At 46.3% G+C, this 15,575-nt stretch overlaps 1 protein-coding gene across 4 annotated transcripts in view; it reads left to right on the top strand.

Annotated features, from left to right (window-relative positions):
• The window catches only part of cstf2 (cleavage stimulation factor, 3' pre-RNA, subunit 2), a 93,351-nt gene extending 79,562 nt beyond the window's left edge, over positions 1 to 13,789 (top strand). For all 4 annotated transcript variants that reach the window (XM_070882992.1, XM_070882995.1, XM_070882994.1 and 1 more), the window contains one exon: positions 13,050 to 13,789. The gene's annotated coding sequence lies outside the window, so the exon portion shown is untranslated. The remainder of the gene's footprint in view (positions 1 to 13,049) is intronic.
• Positions 13,790 to 15,575: the final 1,786 nt, after the last annotated feature.

Raw genomic sequence — 15,575 nt, 5'->3', positions numbered from 1 at the left:
TTTATGACTTCGACTTGGGAAACATGGCACTATTTCACAATTTGCAGGTGACACAAAACTTGGCAGTATAGTGAATAGGGATAGACTTCAAGAGGATATAGGCAGGCTGATGGAATGGGCGGACACGTGACAGATGAAATTTAATGTGGGGAAGTGCGAAGTGATACATTTTCGTAGGAAGAACGAGGAAAGGCAATATAAACTAAAGAGTACAATTCTAAAGGGGATGCATGAACAGAGTCTATGCGCACAAGTCGTTGAAGGTGGCAAGACAGGTTGAGATAGCAGTTTAAAAAAGCATACGGGATCCTGGGCTTTATAAATAGAGGCATAGAATACAAAAGCAAGGAAGTTATGATGAATCTTTATAAAATACTGGTTCGGCCTCAACTGCAGTATTGTGTCCAATTCTGGGCACTGCACTTTATGAAGGATGTGAAGGCCTTCGAGAGGGTGCAGAAAAGATTTACAAGATTGTTCCAAATTGAGGGACTTCAGTTACGTGGATAGACTGGAGAAGCTGGGTTGTTCCCCTAAGAGCTGAGAAGAATGAGAGGAGATTTGATAGAGGTGTTCAAAATCATGAGGGGTCTGGACAGAGTAGATAGGGAGAAACTATTGGCAGAAGGGTCGAGAACCAGAGAACACAGATTTAAGGATAAGAAACGTAAGAAATAGGAGCAGGAGTAGGCCATTTGGCCCCTTGAGCCTGCTCAGCCATTCAATAAGATCATGGCTGATCTGATCATGGATTCAGCTCCACTTCCCTGCCCGCTCCCCATAACCCCTTATTCCCTTATCGCTCAAAGATTTGTCTATCTCCGCCTTAAATATATTCAATGACCCACCGTCCATAGCTCTCTGGGGCAGAGAATTCCATAGATTTACAACCCTCTGAGAGAACAAATTCCTCATCATCTCAGTTTTAAATGGGCGGTCCCCTTATTCTGAGACTATGTCACCTAGTTTTAGTTCCCCTACGAGTGGAAATATCCTGTCTGCATCCACCTTGTCGAGTCCCCTCATTATCTTTTATGTTTCAATAAGATCACCTCTCCTTCTGAACTCCAATGTGTATAGACCCAACCTACTCCACCTATCTTCATAAGTCAATCCCCTCATCTCTGGAATCAACCTAGTGAACTTTCTCTGAACAGCCTCCAAGTATATCCTTCCTTAAATATGGAGACCAAAACTGTATGCAGTACTCCGGGTGTGGCCTCACCAATACCCTGTACAGTTGTAGCAGGACTTCTCTGCTTTTATACTCTATCCCCCTTGCAATAAAGGCCAACATTCCATTTGCCTTCCTGATTACTTGCTGTACCTGCATACTAACTTTTTATGTTTCATGCACAAGGACCTCCAGGTCCCTCTGTACTGCAGCACTTTGTAATTTTTCTCCATTTAAATTATAATTTGCTTTTCTATTTTTTCTGTCAAAGTGGATATTGGGAGAAGATCTGTAACATTTTTTACGCAACGAGTGGATATGATCTGGAATAGTCTGCCTGAAAGGGTGGTAGTGGCAGATTCAATCGTGATTTTCAAAAGGGAATTAGATAAGTACCCGAAGGAAAAAAAAATGCAGAGCTATGGGAAAAGGACGGGGGAGTGGGAATAGCTGAAACGCTCTTGCCAAGCCGTTTCGGGCTCAATGGACTGAATAGCCTCCGAATGGGCCCAAGTTTCCACATGCGCCTAGAACGGCGCAGACCCGACCTGGACACCCGTTTTTCGCGCCACAAAGTGCGCCTAAAAAAATCCTCGGTATTCTCCACCTACTTGCAGGTCCTCTGGCCCTCGGCGCAGCCAGCACGAGCTGTGGGGGGGCGGAGCCAGGTCCCTGCGCTGAAAACAGTGCCGGGACCTCTGCACATGCGCGCTACAGTGGCCACGCAAGTGCAGTAGCTCCAGGCGCCGAACTGTGTGGGAGGGGCCCGAAGCACGCAGCCCCTAGCCCTGGCTGAATGGCCTCACTGGGGCTGCGTGAATAAGGCTCCCCACCCCCCCCCCGACCCTGCCTCCGGACCAGACCCGACACCCGCTCCCCCCCACCCCCCCGCCTCTGGACCAGACCAGACCCGACACCCGCTCCCCCCCCTCCCCCCCCCCGCCTACGGACCCGACACCCGCTCCCGCTCCCCCCCCCCCCCACCCCAACTCGACCCGCGTTCCTGTTCCCGCTCCCCGCCCCCCCGACTGGACCTGACCCGACCCTACCCGCGCTCCTGTTCCCGCTCCCTTACGACCCGACCCGACCCGCGCTCCTGTTCCCGCTCCCCGACTGGACCTGACCCGACCCGCGCTCCCGCCCCCCCGACCCGACTCCCGCTCCTGGACTGGATCCGACCTGACCCCCTCTCCCTCCCTCTCTCTCTCTCTCCCTCCCTCCCTCTCCCCCCCTCCCTCTCTCTCTCTCCCTCCCTCTCTCTCTCCCCCCCTCTCTCTCTCCCCCTCCCCTCCCTCCCTCCCTCTCTCTCTTCCCCCCCCCTCCCTCCCTCTCTCTCTCCCCCCTCCCTCCCTCTCTCTCTCTCCCCCCCTCCCTCCCTCTCTCTCTCCCCCCCCCTCCCTCCCTCTCTCTCTCCCCCCCTCTCTCTCTCTCTCCCTCTCTCTCTCCCTTTCTCTCTCTCCCTCTCTCTCTCTCCCTCCCTCCCCTCTCCCTCCCTCCCCTCTCCCCCCCCCCCCTCTCCCTCTCTCTCTCTCTCCCTCCCCCCCGACCAGAACCGAACCTCCCCGACCCGACCCGACCCAACCCAACGCCACCTACCTGTAAATCTGGTGCTGGGGACGGGCCCTGCCCGAAGTCTCGGGCCGGCCCGTTCAGCCTTCTGTCCCGAAAGGCCTGCCTGAAGCACTTATAAATGTTTATTCAGGTTGGATTTATTTGTATAAGTATAAATAAGGATTTATTATAGAATTTAATAACTTCCCTTCCCCCCCCCCCCCACCTCGTTCTAGATGCCTAATTTGTAACCTGCGCCTGATTTTTCAATGTGTAGAACAGGTTTTTTCAGTTCTACAAAAATCTTCACTTGCTCCATTCTACTTTAGTTTGGAGTACGTTTTCACTGTGGAAACTTTCAAATCAGGCGTCAGTGGCCGGACACGCCCCCTTTTGAAGAAAAAATTCTGTTCCAAAGTAGAACTGTTCTACCTGACTAGAACTGCAGAAAAAAAAATGTGGAGAATTGCGATTTCTAAGATAGTCCGTTCTCCACCAGTTGCTCCTAAAAATCAGGCGCAAATCATGTGGAAACTTGGGCCCATTGTGCTGTAACGATTCTGATTCTATTCTATAAAGGACCGTAGTGATCCAGATGGGTTTTTGCAACAGTACGGTAGTTTAATGGTCACCATGACTGATGCTAGCTTTTTATTTCAGATTTATTTAATTAATTGACTGCATTTAAATTCCCCAGCCACCCTGGTGGGTTTTGAACTCGTGTCTCCGGATCATTAGTCCAGTAACATAACCATTATGCTACTATACTCCCAGTGATGCTATTTGTAGCAGTCATTTCAAAAAATTATCAACACCATCAGGAATATATAAAGAATAGTGTTGTGATACATCCTGATTGTCACATCTCTTGCAATAAGTACACACTCACTTATTAGAAATTTGGTTCCTGCTGAACTATTAATGTTGGGAATATCTACCTGAGATAGTGAGGATTGCAAGTGATGTAACATTTCAAAAGATTTTTTCTGTAACAAAAATCAGTTTCATAACAAGAGATTCATACCTACATACCGGCTTCAAATGAAAACCGGCCATTCAGCCCAGCCAGTCTATGTTGGTGTTTACCCTCTACACAAGCAAGTAGTTCTAATCACATTTACCCATTCTGTTTCGATGGGCCCATGTTTCCCCAGGAGTTGCTCCGTATTTTTATGGAGCAACTAGATTTTTTTTTAGAGTAACTTAATCGCAATTCTCTCCATTTAATTTGCACCAGTGTAAGTGAATTAGTTAGGTTTTTTTTTTAAGTTTAGTTTTTTTTTCAAACGGGGGCGTTACCAGCCACTGTGCCTGTTTTGGCCGTTTAAGCAAGTTTAGCCAGCTAAAAGTTACTCCAAAGTAACTTAGGCCAGCTTATGAGGCCATTTGTTTCCGCTCAGAAAAACCTTGCGGTGAATTAAGAAATCAGCGCAGGTAGCCTCCAAATGACAGTGTTATGATAGGAATGCTAGTTTTTTTTTAAATCCCAAGCAGCGAGACTGGACAGGGTGTAGGTGTTATCAGCCTGATTAAACTGAGTATATTTTTAGTAAAGATAGCTAGATATTAAAGTACTGGAAAATCTTTGAAGATTCTTATCTCCCTGCGCCGGATCAAAACTCTTCCCCTCCCCCTTCCCCTCCCCATTAAATCTCTTCTCACCCGCTCCCCGCCCGCCCCTCCAACCAACCTGTCTCTTGTAGCCCTCAGCGCGGGAAGGCAGCGGCCGGCCTGTGCGGTAGGCCACTTGGCCAGTATAGGGGCGGCGAGCGTCGGCCCCTCCCACACAGCCTGCAGCGCACACACTCAGGTTCTGGGGGCGAGGAGCTACTGCACATGTGCGCATACTCTAGTGCGCATGTGCAGAGGTGCGCCGGAACCCGGCTCCATCCCCGAATCCAGTTGCCACGCTACGCCACCATGGAGGAGAGGCTGGGGAGCGGCCAAACTCGGCCTGAATATTTTTGGCGCCCTTGGAGTTCTATAAAAGCGCCGCACCTCTGGTGAATGCGCCAGAAATCTGTACTGGCCAAATTTGGGCCCTATATCCCAACAATTCCTCCTCCCCCACCCCCCTGTGCTCTTGCCCTCCCCTCCCTCGCGTGCTCTCTCGTGCTCTTTCCCCCTCTTTCTCTCGCCCTTCCTGGGCCTGCTTTTCTCCCTCCCGCTTGCCCTCTCGCTCAGGGACCTCTTGTGCTTCGTGCTCTCGTGCTTGCCCACTATTCCCCTTCTCTGCGCGGCTCGCGCTCCCTCCCCCACCCCCTTCCTTTTTTTCTGTCCCCAACAAAATCACAGTGATCATTTGTACAAACACCGTGGCAACCTTCTGCGCACGCACACTGTGTACCGGTGCCGTCCATGCACAGTAACCGACCTGCAGTTGCGGCCTGTACCGTGGGCCACACTTCCCTCAACTCCATGGGGAAACGGTCAGAGGATCCGCTGATGGCCAGATTTTGGGAGGTGGGGGTGGGGAGGAGACGAGATCGAAGATTGAAAGAGGAGACGGGGGAGTGAGAGAGAGATGACCGTAGGTGGGTGGGTGAAAGGAGAACGGCGGGAAGGACATCATTGGACTGAATGAAATCCGGAAAGCATGACATTGTCACTATTCACTTTATACCCAATAAACATGTTAACTATCTGTGGCCCACACACAATGTCTCAATATGCGGGGGGCAGGTCAGAATCTTGTTTGGGGAGAAGATCAGGAACTTGGCGAGGAGGGAAGAGATCAGCAACTTGTGGGGGGTGGGGTGGGGGTAGGATAGGTAATTGTTGCGGTGGGGTGGGGGAGATAGTCGTAACCCTCAAAGGTGAGCCCTGTCTGTTCTCTGTAAGCTCCAGAGCCTGGAAAACAGAATGAATGGCTAGAATTACACATTGCAAAGTAATTGATAATTTAGATAAGCAGGATCTAATTACACATTCCAGATAAACTGCTGTGTGTGTCTTGTCATCCAAGGTGACCAATCGGAAATTTGGTGTTGCAAATAGACACGCCCCACCAAAATCCACCACCACCTCCCCAATTGAGCTTGATGGTACTCTGTCACTGGTATTTTATTCACCTGCACTAGTCTGGTGAGAAATTGAGTATGGATATGCCTGACCTTCATCATAGGCAGTCCCTCGGAATCGAGGAAGGCTTGCTTCCACTCCTAAAGTGAGTTCTTTGGTGGCTGAGCAGTCCAATACGAGAGCCACAGACTCTGTCACAGGTGGGACAGATAGTCGTTGAGGGAAGGGGTGGATGGGGCTGGTTTGCCGCGCGCTCTTCACCTATGCAACCCCCACCCATGCACATTGCATGTGCACGAGAAGCCTAGCAAAACGCAATGTTCATTATAACTACCAAGCTCCTTTGCTAAAAATAATTTTACAAATAGAATTTAAAAACACCTGACCACATAACATGCACACCCTAGCATTACCCTCATCCCTTGTGCTCTGCTACAGGATTTGAAGTTCGAGGACCCTCAGGCACAATGTTTGGTGTTTATTTTGGTTCCACTGCAGCCGAAACATGATGGGTGATTTGCCCATTGCTGTAATATGACAAATATACTGAAGCAATAGATAACATGGTGACATAAAGTACATTGATGCAAGCATTTTTAATGCTAAAAGATATAGGGGCCAAAATTAGTCGTCCGCCCATTTCTAGGCGGTATGTCGTTTCATACCGCTGGGTATCACTGGGGCGGAGTGTGCGCGATTTTCATCAGTTTTTTCTCGGCTGTATGCCGAGCGGAGTGCAGCCAGCAGTGTGCGGGCGGTGGGTCCTTTTCACTCTGAAATATTCGGGTCCCGAGTTCTGCGCATGCTGCTGCGAAGCTCCGTCCCCCCCGAGAGGCACGGACCAGAATCGCCTGAGAGCGATGTGCAGGGGGCCGGGGGAATCGCTGCTTGGGTGAGGGGGGAGGGGAGAGCGCAGGGTGGGGGTGGGCGGTGGGGAAGAGACTGGGAGGGTGACAGATTAAAAAAAAAATTCACAGGTGAAGATGGATAATGCCGACCGAAGATCGACTTAAAACCACCGTTACCAGGGCAGTCGGTGGTGTGCATGGGTGGACGGTATGCATCCCGGCAGTATGTCGCTGATGAATTTTCCGCCGGGCAGTATGTGGGTGGTATGTTGGTATTTTTCGATCAATTTCGCGATTTTGGGCGGTATGTCAGCGGTCCTGCGGCGGTATGTCCACCAAGTTTGGGCCTTATAAACTTCGTGTAACATTTGTAAAACTGTTTACCAGCCTGTTTACAAAACTTGCTTAAGGTAAAAATAACTTTCTTTTTTTTTCTTTCCAGTTTCTCCCCAGTTATTTACATTCCAAGATAATATTTTGCTCTGCCTCCCACTGTGGATTTGCAGCATTTGATCATTACTTTGTTCTTCTCTGTTTCCACATCAAAATCTTACTGCTTTGCCTTACTTATTCACATAATTATGAAAGATTTTTTTCTGTGCATAACTTTCCACTTGGTCTCAGTCATTTGTGAATTTTTCAGCCTGCATAAATTTGCATGCTAAGTTTCATAGCTCCACAAGAGTCGGGTATCCCCCCCTTATGGCCCTTGGCTATATGCCCAAGACAGACCATTTCCCAATTAATTCCTCATGGGTGAGCCCCAGGGTTGTCCTTTCGTTTGGGTAGCGCTACTTCCCGAACTGCAGGGCCCACCTGTTGGCTTTCCCATCAAGATTTTACAGGATAAGTCTTTTCTGCCGGACTGTGTATCTTCCCTTTATTCAATGTTTTAACTATTGCTCGTGCTATGGCCTGCCTCTGGTTACATTTCTGGCAGGTTAACAACAGCAAGATTACCAATATCACACCTTACACCACAACCATTATCCGTATCCACAGATGCACTTGCATATTGAGTCCAGCATCCAAAACTTCATGTACCAAGGCTGACGAGCCAACATCTCCTCAGTGTCCTTTTGCAGTTTGTCTATTTCTTCCATCAGAACTATGCACTTCAACCTTTGCCCCTGAATATCCTGCTCTAGTCGAGATTGTTCTTCATTTAGTTCAGGTATCTGTTCTCCTTGCAGCCCTATGGCCTTCTCATACCCTTCTCGGATAGTGTCTATCATTGCCCCATTGATGGTTTCTTCTTTCAGTTCAGGGTATATGATATACCCATTTATATGTGTTTCGTCAAGTGGGGTGAAGCAGAAGTCAGTATTCATAATGGCGCAGGAGGTAACCCCTCCCTTATTCGTAACCATCATATTAGTTGCCGTGGTGCTCACCCACCATTCTCCATTTCTTCGTGGAACAGCGATTGTTTCGTAATCCCGCGCCAGTGGTGTGATATTCAATGTGCACCCGTCAATTCGGCCATATCCACAGTCGTTCTTGGTCATTCGTGGTAGATCTCGACATAAAACAACTTGATTATTTTTATAACAATCATCTATGTTAAGACTCTTAGTACTGTTCTCTTTAATCACATATCTGGATAGGTCATTGTAACGCACGTGAGTTTGATTTCTTTATTTCCCCAATATTGTCTGTTTGGTATAGGGAATCTCCCTTTGTTACATCATACTGTGGTATTGATAGTACAAAACCTATTATATTTAAATGTCCGGTTACACATCTGACCTTTGGGACCTAAGCATAACTGTTTCTCCGCACCTCATATGCACGAGTCATGTTTTTGTCCAAGATCCAGCTGGTAAATACATCAGGTGTTATCCAATCCGGCACCTTTCCATTTTGGAGTTGCTCTAGGTTATGTTGTATTCCACTGAGGAACCTTGCTCCGTACCCTGCGCAAACTATTTCCGTCTGAATTCTCCTGCTCACGTTTCTTTCTGCTCTGTTTATCAAATTTTTGGTTCTGGCGTGGTCTCGCAATGTGTGGGCCACTTGTAACAATTCCCTCTCCGCGCCACTACCCAGTTGTGCCTGTACCCTTTCATTATCCTCATCTCTATCCAACAATCCCTGTATGGTTCGGGTTAGGGCATCGACCCGATCATCTATTGTGTGCAGGTCTATAATGTTTACCATCGCAATGCCTGCCGCGTATCCCGCGCCTACCATTTCTAGTATCCCTCTTTTCCCCCGGTCCCGTTTTTTACCCGTCTCTCTTTCCACGTTAAACTTCATGGTTTTTAATTCAGGGCCTTCAAGTGCTCGCAGGGTCAGGTTTTTATACAGGCTAATGGTCTCTGGTTCGCAGAAGCTGGGGATGGTTATGTCCGTTAGGTTTAGGAACACTGTAATTATTCGCTGATGTACCCCAAAGTGTATCTTATCCTTGGTTTGCCTTATTACCAATCTCCCTTTTGCTCCAGCGTTCATCGTTGGGCAGTTTCGTGCCACAGAGGGTGTGGTGGTCGGGGCCCTGGTAATGCTCACTGTTGCTAGAGTGGTTGGTGGGGCAGTGGTGGTGGGTTTATCTCGGGGACTAACCCTTCAACACCATTCAGAGGCATCTGCACACTGGGAGGACTGGCATCTGCACCCCTCTTTCCTGGGTGCAGTATCCTTGTCCCCTCCTTTATTACGAAACACATTGCGGTCTTATTCACCCCAAGGTTATTACTGGTCCATCCCCATTGTCGATCCGACCCCTCACTGTTGTCTTATGCCCGTTAGTCCGACGCTGCAATTTAAATCCACTGTTGCTCCGACTGTCGCCGTTGGCCCGTCGCCCGAATCTCTGTAATACAGGCCTTGCTAAGCCTCAGCCGGTTGTTCTCGGGTATGAGGAGGAGTTACCCTATATTGTTCCCACGAGCACCAGAATTCTGTGTTTAAAAAAAAAAATAATAATATTTTGCAGTCGTCACCGGTTAGTTAGAGACTATGGGCCAGGAGTTGCTCTGTTTTTTTTTGGAGTAACCTGCTTTTTCTGGCGTAACTTAAAAATCTCCAGTTTCCCAAATCAGTTTGCACCAGCGTAACTCACTTAGTTACATTTTTTTTTCGGCTTTTTTTTCTCAAAAGGGGACGTTACCAGCCACCTATACCAGTTCTGCCTATTTAGGCAACTTTGGCCAGCTAATAGTTACTCCATTTCTCCTTGGGCCAGCATATGTGGCCACTTGAGAAAACCCTTGTGGAGAGATAAAGAAATCGGCGCAGGTAGGTACAGCAGAGGCCATTCTGCCTGGGCTAGGGCGGGAAGTGGAGAGGACTTGAACTTAAGCTAACCAAGTTTTACCCTTGGCAATGTTTGCAAACAAAAACTACTAACAATTCTATAAGAAATAAAAAATTGAAGTCCTACCTTCATCTTCAAACTGCAATTCACCTTTCTGCATTCAGACTGGGAAGGCAACGGGCCGGTGTGGGAGACCATTCGGCCTGGGCTAGGGGCGGGCAGGAGCACTGATAGTGCTCCTGCCTGCCGGTCATTTCTATCAGTTCTCCTGCCCGCCCCTAGCTTAGGCCAAGTGGCCTCCCGGTGCAATCTCTTAGTGCTGGGGGCGGGTGAGGGGCGTGGAAGAGAGGTGGGAGGGGAGCTGGCAAAATATCTTCCAATCTCTAGTCTCACTATCCAGAATTCAATCCAAATAAATTGCACATAATTAGTGCTTCTCAGAATTTAAAGGACAGGATTCATGTTCTCCCCTCCCCCTTTTAATCTTTTCTCCAATGAAACAAAGTTCAACTCTGTCTCTCCACATTGCTTGCATCTGAGAAGCATATCTTAGTGCCTTTCTCTGTATCCTAGCTAGCTTTAAGAGTGAGAGCATTAACACACAAGCCCTCAGTGAATTGATGAATAAAATAACCAGAAAGCAAGATATTCTACCTCAGAAATTCGGTCGCGCAGACACAAGCAGCTCTTTAATGGCCGATTGCCAACTTGCAGACTCGCAGCACTATTGCACATGCGTGGACATCACTAATCCTTACTGCGCATGTGCAGAAGTCCCGGCACATTTTCCAGCGCAGAACGACTGGCCACGCTGATTGACTAAATCGAAGACGCCAGACAGCGGCCAAAGTTCCAACATTTTTTTTCGGCGCATCTGGGAACGTACATAAGCGGCGAAACTCCGGTGAGTGCGCCGATAAATGAGCTCGGCCAAAATTGAGCCCAATGTCTTTTCAACTGGATCCTATGTTTCCATTTGCTAATACCCCTTATAACTACGCACGCACCGTGTCACTTAGCATTATTACCTGATGGAGGCCGGTCCATTTAGGTGAGAATCTGGGTTTAGCTTAACCATTATCTGACTGCCTACTTGAGGTATTTGGACCTTCTGTTCCTTAGCATCATTCCCTAAGTCTTTGATTATTTGTTGCTCTCTAGCCTGTGCTTTTAGGTTATGTAACTGCTTACAGAGTTCCATCACAAACCTCCATATCCTGTCCTTCTATGGTCCTATGTCCTCGCTTCCTGTAACCAAGACTTCTGGCAGTCTCATCAGTACTCAGGGTAACATGTCTATTCACCCCCTTCCGGTCTCCTAGATTGCCTTGGCTAGTGCTGTCTTTAAGATCCTATTCATTCGTTCCACTAATCCGGATGACTCCGGGTGGTATGGGATATGGTATTTGTGCCTAATCTCTAGTAAAGCGCATCACCTTCCCTGTAAAATGTGTACCTTGATCTGAGTCCAGCTTTAGTGGCATTCCCCATCGGGGTATTATTTCCTCTGCTAAGATTCTGGCCACAGTTTCGGATGAGCAATTCCTAGTGGCGAAAGCTTCTACCCACTTTGTAAATTGATCTATTATAATAACTAAGCAGTATGTGGTTGGGTAGCGGTCCAGTAAAATCTATCTAAGTTTTCCCAGGGTCCCTTTGGTCAGAGTCGATGTCCCATCCTGACCTTTATTTTCCCCCTTGGGTTGTACTTCGTGCATGTCACACACTTTTTACAATGGTTTTCTACATCTCTACCCATTCCCTTCCACCACCATCAGGACATCGAATAATGTTGGCTTTACCTGTATGGACATACCCATGGTATACGCTCAATAGGCTCTCCTGAACGCACTCTGGGGCTATCACATTCCCATCTTACCTCCATATCCCCTCTGCTTTCACCCCTTTTCCTGTGGAGTGGCTTTTCCTTGTACCTTAAGCATGTTTACTTCCTCTTTCCATTTTACACATCCCATTAATCTCACTCCTAATACCTGGAGGAGCTTTACTGTCCAAAATTATTAAATATTAAAGATAGAAAACATCAATCAAACGTTCTAACTTGTTCCCAATTTATTTTCCTTCTGGCACATGGGCAAACATTCATTTCAAATTAAGAAACTTAAATTAATAGTGTCCAGTATTTTTAAAATTTCATGCAGCGATGCTAAAGTTGTTTGGTGAACTAAGTAAAACAGCTGTCAGTGGAAAAGGGTTAACTCCTTTGCAGGTTTGTAAGAAGGAATTATGTCATTATGTGACTTTGCATAATTCTTTTTTTTTTAAACCTTCCCTGATATGAGGGACAAGGTCCTGTCTTAGGCGGCTAAGACTGTGATGCTTCCCCTGCATATGCTTGAATAAAGATCGTAAAGTGAATCCAAGGTTTTGTCTGATTGATTCCGTGGTCGTTATAAGGGCTGGTGTCAATTCCTTATTTCAGGGAATCCACCTTGAAGAAGAGAAGCCTTTTTACCCCAACAGGTGAAATGTTCAACTCACAAAATGCATCTCTCAAAATTTTCCCACAAAAGCAGGAAATATCCAGAAATCAGAACCTGTGAAATTTGTACCACGGGCCCCACACACAAATACAGGCCCCTATGAGGGGGATATTTTTGTGGACATTAAATAGCTAATTTTATGGTTAATCTTGTTTTCAAATTGGGTGTTTTTTAATGTTATAAATATTACCTTTAGCTGTATACATTCACCTGAGTGAAGAAATGAATTGATGGCCAAAAACCATGTGAAGAAATGTTTTGAGTTGGTTGGTTTTGTAGCACTTGGTTTGTGAATGGCTAGCTTTAGACAAGTAGATTGAGGTTTTGATTGCTCAAGTTTGTGCTGGTCACTCTTTTCTCAGTGGTATATATATATTTTTACTACTTTTGATTGGTTTAGGAATTCAGATATGTGATAAAAGATGAGTAAGTTAAGTTCTTCAAGATTTATTTTTCCGGTGGATATGACACATCTGAGGCCATATTTTTAGGATTCGCACTGGGCACAAGTTTTTTGTTGTGAGTTTCAGTCAGGAGAACAAAATTGGGAGTGAGTTAGATATTAGAGCAGAATTCAATCTAGTTATTTTCAGCGTCTTTCGTCTAATTTTGTTATTGATGACCATTTTGCTGTCTGCTCTCAGCTGTTCCTAATAAGAATCTGTCTGTCTTTCTCCCTCTCTGCCTTTCAGAATGGTATTTGTGGGCTGCCTACTTCTCGGAAGTTTGTTTCCGTGGTTACTTATTACAGTGTATGACATGGAGGTCCTTGGTCGTCGTCATTTGCTTCAACTCGCTGAAGAAGAGGAAAAATCCACAGGACTCATTACCATATGGACACACTTGTTCCCTGAATTTGTTTTCTTAACCATTTTTGTTAAAAATGCATCATGGAATTTTGACGCATTAAGGAATATGTGGGACTTCAGGTTATGTGGTTGTGTTTTTGTGTATACTGTAGGGGTTAAATAAAATGTTTCCCATTTTTGTTTAAAAGGAAAGGACAGAATATGTACTGACCACTTCAAGATGTTGGGTGTAGAAATGGTCAGGAAACCTGGTGTTATACCTGGTAAAAATCATAATTCAAACCATGTTTAATTGAAGCACAATCAGATGGTCCCGTCTGTTTCCTACCCACCTGAACTCCCATCCACCCCTAAAGATATGCTCCTTTTCCACATGGTAGCACAACATGTTACAATGCTGAGATTTTTACTGCTGCACTATTACCCCATTGCTGCTTTTTGGAGTCTTTTGTTTATAAACCTCTCTTTCTCCAACCCACCCACCTCTTAAAAACAATTTGCAAGTGAGTGTGCCTGATGATTTTTGTCATTAAAGTTCAGTTGAGTTCTAGGTTGCTGTTGAATGTGTTGGAGAAATGTGATGTTCCTGCAACATTTTATATATAAAAAGAACTTGAAACTCACCTCAGTATCCAAACTCATTTTTTCCATCTTTATTAATAGCATGTAGAGTAAACTTGCAGAATTAAATACTCTTATACAGTCAATTCAGTGTTACATGCATTGGAGTGGGTCTTCACAGTAGTCTCATTGACATAGGTTGCCAAGAAATCAGTTGAACTACTAAAGTTGAAAAAGGCTATCTGACTTTTAAACAAAAAAATACATTTTCATTTTTTGAGTGTGTACCAATGTAGTCCCAGATCTCTCTAGCACATGCTGTGCTATTATTGAACAATTAGGAACAAGTTGTTTTTTTTCATCTTGTTCGAAAAACAGGTTTGTGTGGTTAGTCTAGTCATCATCATAGGCAGTCCCTCGAAACGAGGATGACTTGCTTCCATGCCGAAAAGGGATGAGTTCACAGATGTTTCAATGAAGGACCTAATATTCCGGATTCCGAACTACCCCTTGAAGGGTGAAAGATGCCTGTGCATGCATTTTTTTAACGTGGGGTGGCCGTTGCTCCCCAGCCACCACACGGGCTTGACAGAGCTAGGCCTTGGTCCAGTGGCAAGGATTAACCAAGACGACTGGAGACCAGCTCTGCTGCACGGATCTGGTGCGCACACATATCGCAGTGTGGGCTGGCCCGTGCTGTCCCTGGGCCCTCACCTCTTCTGGCCCTGAACTCTTGCCTCTCCTGGGCCCCGATCGCATCCCTACTAGATATACACACACACTGGAATCCTTCTGTGTGCACTGAATTGGGACAGATTAATGTACAACTCGATTTTCATAAAGAATTACTATTCCCTAGACATTATGACGACACTTCCAGCGTATTCGTGATGTGACTTCAATGATTCAGAAGGATGACTGGTTGGAGGCAGAACCTCTGTCCACTCCAAACAAATCCATTGGCATGAGAGGGCAAGGACATGGAACCTGGCATTTCATTAGCAGTGGTAGGCATACCAAGCTACTGATTAGCACAAGTGGGTCCTAACTAGGTATCCAAGTTAGGATTGTAGCCCGGACGCTAAAGATTTTTTAATAAAAACTTTAAGGGGGAATGCATTTAAATAAATTTACAGTTATTTCTAGTAGTTCGAGTGGAACAGCACTCTCACTCCTCTGGCTGTCTGAATCACATGCTATTGGTGACCGCCTGATAGGATGAGCAAAACAGCTCTTTCCTCGGACTCTGGATTTCTTGGTAGTTCTAGCTGTGTGGATAGCGTGGAGGCATGTGTATGACATTGCTTGACTTTACTACTTGGCCAGTACTGCATGGTGCAGTGCCCACCTAGTAGTCAGCTGTTTGAGTGTTGGGACCTACTACCACTGTTAGACAAATTATATCTTGTTTTTATTTAAATGATGCAATTTGAGAGATTTTTTGTCTAAGTCCAGGTTCGTCATCTGTGTTCTGTAAGCTGTCCATGTCCTAAGCTGCACCAAGTCCCGTTTACTCATCACCCCTGTGCTCTCTGATCTACATTGGTTCCTGGTCTAACAATACCTTGATTTTACAATTCTCATCCTTATCTTCAAATCCCTCCTTGGCCTTGCTGCTCCCTATCTCTCTAACCTCCTCCTGCCCTCCGAGATCTCTTGAGTTAACTCCAACTCTGGCTTTTTGTGAATCTCCCCTGCCCCTAATGTTCTCTTCTGTAGCTCGTTGTCGAAATCGCTCTGATTACGCTGCTATGAAGCGCCTTGGGCGATTTAATACGTCAAAAACTTGCATTTATATAGTGCATTTATTTTCTGAACAGCATTACTGTGTTTAAAGTCATTGTGCCC

This window comes from Pristiophorus japonicus, chromosome 6, assembly GCF_044704955.1.
Source record: "Pristiophorus japonicus isolate sPriJap1 chromosome 6, sPriJap1.hap1, whole genome shotgun sequence".
Lineage (NCBI taxonomy): Eukaryota > Metazoa > Chordata > Chondrichthyes > Pristiophoridae > Pristiophorus > Pristiophorus japonicus.
This window is presented reverse-complemented; position numbering and strand designations above follow the sequence as displayed.